The sequence below is a fragment of the Triticum aestivum genome, chromosome 6D (genome assembly GCF_018294505.1).
Source record: "Triticum aestivum cultivar Chinese Spring chromosome 6D, IWGSC CS RefSeq v2.1, whole genome shotgun sequence".
Lineage (NCBI taxonomy): Eukaryota > Viridiplantae > Streptophyta > Magnoliopsida > Poales > Poaceae > Triticum > Triticum aestivum.
In genome coordinates this window covers 7,979,930-7,985,220 of record NC_057811.1, presented here as the reverse complement: position 1 = coordinate 7,985,220, position 5,291 = coordinate 7,979,930, and the positions used below count along the sequence as shown (strand labels likewise).

Sequence of the window (5,291 nt, the reverse complement as noted above, 5' to 3'; positions counted from 1 at the left end):
GATGGCACAACATTTCTGTACGCATTTGTTCAGGTTTCAAATTTTGTTCCCATTTTTTGAATTTTAAAAAAGTGTTTGCATTTTAAAATTTTGTTCCGGTTTCAACAAAAAATATGTTTCAAAAAGTGCTTGCTTTTTCAAAATTGATTGTTAAGTATTCAGAATTTCGAAAACGTGCTCACACTTTATAAAATGTTCGGACATTTCCAAATTTGTTTACGTTTTCAATATTTGTTTGCCCCAAAAAAGTGTTTCTGAAGTTTGACGGTTCGATGTTTTCGAAAAGACAAATAATTTATGAAATTCCAAAAACATTATTTGTGACACAATTTTTGAAAATCGGAAGAAAAAAAATCATATCATGTGAAAAACTGTTGGAATTCTGAACATTTTTTTGAAAAATTTGCTTTTTTAAATCACGGACAGTTAAAAAAATGTGAAATGAATTAAAAAATTCCAAACTTAAAAAAACCGCAAAAGGAAATTGAATTTGTGCCAAAAATAGAAAACATGAACATTTTCAACTTCTGAACAATTTTAAAAATGTGCAAACATTTTTTAAACCTCACAAATTCTTGTTGTGGTATAGTGGGTCAGCCCAAATTTTCGTCTGTCAGAGTAGCAGGTTATCCCGGTTGGGATTTTAGTATTCCCTGTGTGCCAAGTAGGTCTAGGGTGTAAAATAGACCGGGATTACAAGTTCAAAGTGCCAATTTCCGGGATTTAAAATTCAGAGTTTGGTTTATCTTTCGTCTACAACTTGAAGCTTTGTTTTGGACTTTTTACTTAAATGTCCCTTACGAAGTGGTAACAAATTACCATCACGTATTGTTTTCTTTAAAATAATATACTCCAATTACATTTTGTACCCACACCCCCCACAATTGTGCATTGACCGGTCACTAGGCGGTTTCTACTCTTTAATACTCCCTTCATTCCATAATATAGTGCGCATGCATTTTTTGATCTTTAATACTCCCTTCACTAGGCGGGGCTTCTCCGTTCCCCTTTTGCTAGCCTCTCAGGCTGGCGTAGGACGCCTGGGCATGCGGAGGTGCTGGGCTCACATGGGGCCCAGCGTCCGGGGCGGCGGCGGGGCTTCTCCGTTCCCCTTTTGCTCGCCTCTCAGGCTGGCGTAGGACGCCTGGGCATGCGGAGGTGCTGGGCTCACATGGGGCCCAGCGACCGGGGCGGCGGTGGGGCTTCTCCGTTCCCCTTTTTCTCGCCTCTCAGGCTGGCGTAGGACGCCTGGGCATGCGGAGGTGCTGGGCTCACATGGGGCCCAGCGGCCGAGGCGGCGGTGTGGCCCTCTGGTGGCGGTGCTTCGGCGCTCTGGGAGCCCGCAGGCGGTGCGGCGACTGCGGGTGGCGTCTTTCTTAGGCTGTGCCATATGGTACGGTCCGGCTAGATCTGGCCGATCTAGTGTCGGTGGCCTGTAGTGCGATGGAGGCTGCATGCGGTCCTGGGCTCGTGGGTGACCCGCTCTGCAGTGGCCAGCGGCTGGTGGTGCCAATGGCGTGTCGGTGGCGGTGGTAGATGTGTGCTGGGAGGTTGAGGGCGCGGATTGCGCCTGGGTGGTAGATGTTTTTATTCAACAGAAGGCCACTTCTTCAGGGGGAAGAGGGCCAGTGGCGGCGGCGGAAGTACAGAGTGGTGCCGGTCGTCCTCACCGGCGTCGGGGACGCAGCGCGCGGCGACGGAAGGCCGTATTCTCGTCAGGGCCGCCGCAGCCAGCACCGAGCGCGGAGATCTCCCCCTCAACGCTGCGGCCGTGTCGACCAGCTCGCCGGCGGCCAGATCTCCTGTACAGCGCATTTACCTACTGCAGCAGCTGCAACTCGAAGGTGGGCATCCTGGCATCTCGTCCATCTTGCTCTGCTTTCCTTCCTTCTAACCCCAGGTTCATGCCCAGGCTGCGCCGGTGGTGAGCGGCGGCGGCGCCATCCTATCCCCTCGAGGGATTCTTCCGGCCAGGTGGAGCTATGAGCGGCCACTTTGTCCCCGTCGACAGACGCATCTTGGAGCAGAACATCAAGGCTCGGTACCACGCCGGAGACATTGGCACCGAGGATGCACTCCACCTGTTTGACGAATTGCTCCAGTGTGCTGGGTCCTCCTCGATCCGTGCCATCAACTATCTCGTTACTACTGTCGGCCGTGATTCCCCTGCGCTCGGCGTCTCCCTCTTCAACCGCGTCGCAAGTGCCAATGTGGCACCAAACAGTATGACGTACACCATCCTCGTTGACTGCTGCTGCCGTGCTGGCCGCTTGGACCTCGGTTTCGCTGCCATGGGCCACATCATCAAGATGGGATTTGCAGCAGATGCTATCGTCACTTTCAGCCACCTACTCAAGGCCATCTGTGCGGAGAAGAAGACCAGCTATGCAATGGACATCGTACTCCGAATAATGCCCATGTTTAACTGCGTACCCGACAATTTCTCCTACAACATTCTTTTCAAGGGTCTTTGCAACGAAAGGAGAAGCCAAGAGGCTCTTGAGCTGATTCACATGATGGTACAGCATGGAGGTAGCTGCCAACCTAATGTGGTGTCCTATAACACCGTAGTTGATGGCCTGTTGAAAGAGGGTGAGGTGGGCAAAGCTTACACCCTATTTTCTGAAATGCTGCGTCAGGGGATATCACCGGATGTTGTGACCTGTACTTCCATCATCTCTGGCATGTGCAAGGTTCATGCAATGGACAAGGCTGAGGAGGTTCTTCAACAGATGCTTGATAGAAGAATTCTGCCAGATGCTGCCACATATAATTGTCTGATACATGGATATTATTTATTAGGACAGTGCGAAGAGGTGGATCGGATTTTCAAGGAAATGTCTAGAAATGGTGTTCAACCAAATATTGTAACTTACAATATACAGATGGATTATCTTTGCAAGAGCGGAAGGTGCGCAGAAGCTAGGAAAATATTTGATTCTATGATCGGTTTGGGCCAAAAACCGGTTGTTACTACCTACAGTATTCTACTGCATGGGTATGCTATGGAAAAATCTTTTCATGATATGCATTGTCTCATTGATTTGATGGTAGAAAATGGTATTGCACCAGATCATCATGTCTACAACATACTCATATCTGCATGTGCTCAAGAAGAAATGGTTAGTGAGGTAATGCATATATTTACAAAAATGCGGCAGCAAGGATTGAACCCTAATGTAGCGAACTATGGAGTGGTTGTAAACTTGCTTTCCAGGATTGGCCGAATGGATGATGCTATGTCCCTATTCAATCAAATGATAACTGAAGGATTAGCTCCTGATATCATAGTTTTCACCCCCCCTTATTAGTGGTTTCTGTTCTTGTGGCAAATGGGAGAAGGTTGGTGAACTATTTTCTGAGATGTTGGATCGCGGCATCTGTCCCGACACAGTGTTCTTCAACACAATTATGGACCGCCTTTGCAAAAATGAAAGGGTTATGGAAGCCCAAGATCTCTTCGACCTGATGGTACACATGGGTGTGAAGCCTGATGTATGTACTTATAACACACTGATAGGTGGATACTTGTTTGTTGGTAAGATGGATGAAGTGAGCAAGTTACTTGACAATATGGTCTCAATTGGCATGGAACCAGATGTTATCACCTATAACATACTGATTGATGGTTACTCTAAGAATGGAAAGATAGATGATGCATTGGTTGTTTTTAGGGGGATATTGGAAAGGAAGGATAAGCCTTCTGTTATCACTTTTAATATTATGATTGGTGCGTTGCTTAAATGTCGCAGGAAGGAAGAAGCAAAAGATTTGTTTGACGGTATCTGGGCCAAAGGATTAGTTCCTGATGTTGTTACATATAGCTTAATGATACAAAAACTTATAGAAGAAGGTTCTCTACAGGAGTCTGATGATCTATTCCTTTCTATGGAGAAGAATGGTTATCCTGCCAATTCCTGCATGCTAAATGCTATAGTTAGAAGGTTACTTCAGAAAGGGGAGATGCCCAGGGCTGGGACTTATTTGTCTAAAATTGATGAGAGGAATTTCACCCTTGAAGCTTCCACAACTAGCTTGTTGACTGCACTTGCTTCAGTGGGGAAATGTCAGGAATATAAGGGGTTACTGCCTGAAAAATATCATTGTTTTCTGGAACAGGGCACTGATTGAAACCTTTTCTAGAGATTTTTCCTAGATGTTCTGGAGTGCTAATCGAGGGTTGAACTTCTCTTTGTAGGTTACTTCTTCCAACCTTTTCTTTTTTTAGTACGTCTGAAATGTAATAATCGTTGGAGAAACTGTAGTAAACTTCTCTGACTGTCAACCCTTTCTAGAGATTTTTTAGTACTTCTTCCAACAAGCTAGTAGTAAACTTTCTGACTGTCACCATTTTGTTGATCCACTATATGTGTTTCATACATATGGATGGCTACTACTTCAAGGAAGTTGCATATTTGGCCTCAGCTAAGCTGCAATTTTTAATTAGTATTGTCAGTCCTGGATTTGTCCTAATAAGTTATCCTTGGCACCTTTTGCCTTGCTTTTCTGCTGTACTGATGGTCATTTTCTAGATATTCAGCCCTTCATAACTTGAGTAAACTTTGGAGTAAAGCTATGGCAAGTTGGCAACCATTGTACTCCATTAGACTTCAAGAACGACCACAATCAATGCATGGTAGGTTAAACTGTCAGAACTATTTACACTCCTAACTGATAAGGATTTAGGATCTGTTTAGTTTGAAAAACTGTTTATAACAGAGCTTCCTTGGTTTCTAGCTTGCCAACAAGGACCAAAGGAGGACAAAAAAAGAGAAGGAGAAATGGTGTCATCCTAAGCCATGCATGTTCAAGTTCATAAGATAAATAATGGTCTCAGAAATACGGCTAGCAATTGCTGAGGAGAAGAAAACTTGAGCAGGCAGCACAAAGAGCTATAAATATAGGGAGTTACTAACTAAAATTGGCTACCTCTTGCTGATGAGAAAGAATAAGCTGTAGTATGTATCCGAATAGCTAGCAGATGACAAAGTCCAGAGTAGGGCAGCTGGGGTCTGTGCTGAGTGCTGTCTCCGCAGTCGTGAGACTGCAGGGGATGTTCTCGATTCCAAAATCAAAAGGCCTAGTACCATTTAGACTACCAATACTGAATAGACACTCGTTCATTGTTTGGCTGAAACAAATCTAGAGCTTTTCTAACTTGAGCATTGATCCTGCTTCAAACATCATCTCCATCCCGTTCCTGTACCCATCACACATACGGTAAACGAAATCACTCAGGCGTGGGAATCCCATTTCACCGCTAACAGTCTTTCTCCTCTTAGTGTCTGAGC

At 45.2% G+C, this 5,291-nt stretch overlaps 1 pseudogene; it reads left to right on the top strand.

Annotated features, from left to right (window-relative positions):
- The first annotated feature begins 1,039 nt into the window (after positions 1-1,039).
- On the top strand, positions 1,040-4,363 carry LOC123142978 (protein Rf1, mitochondrial-like; annotated as a pseudogene).
- Positions 4,364-5,291: the final 928 nt, after the last annotated feature.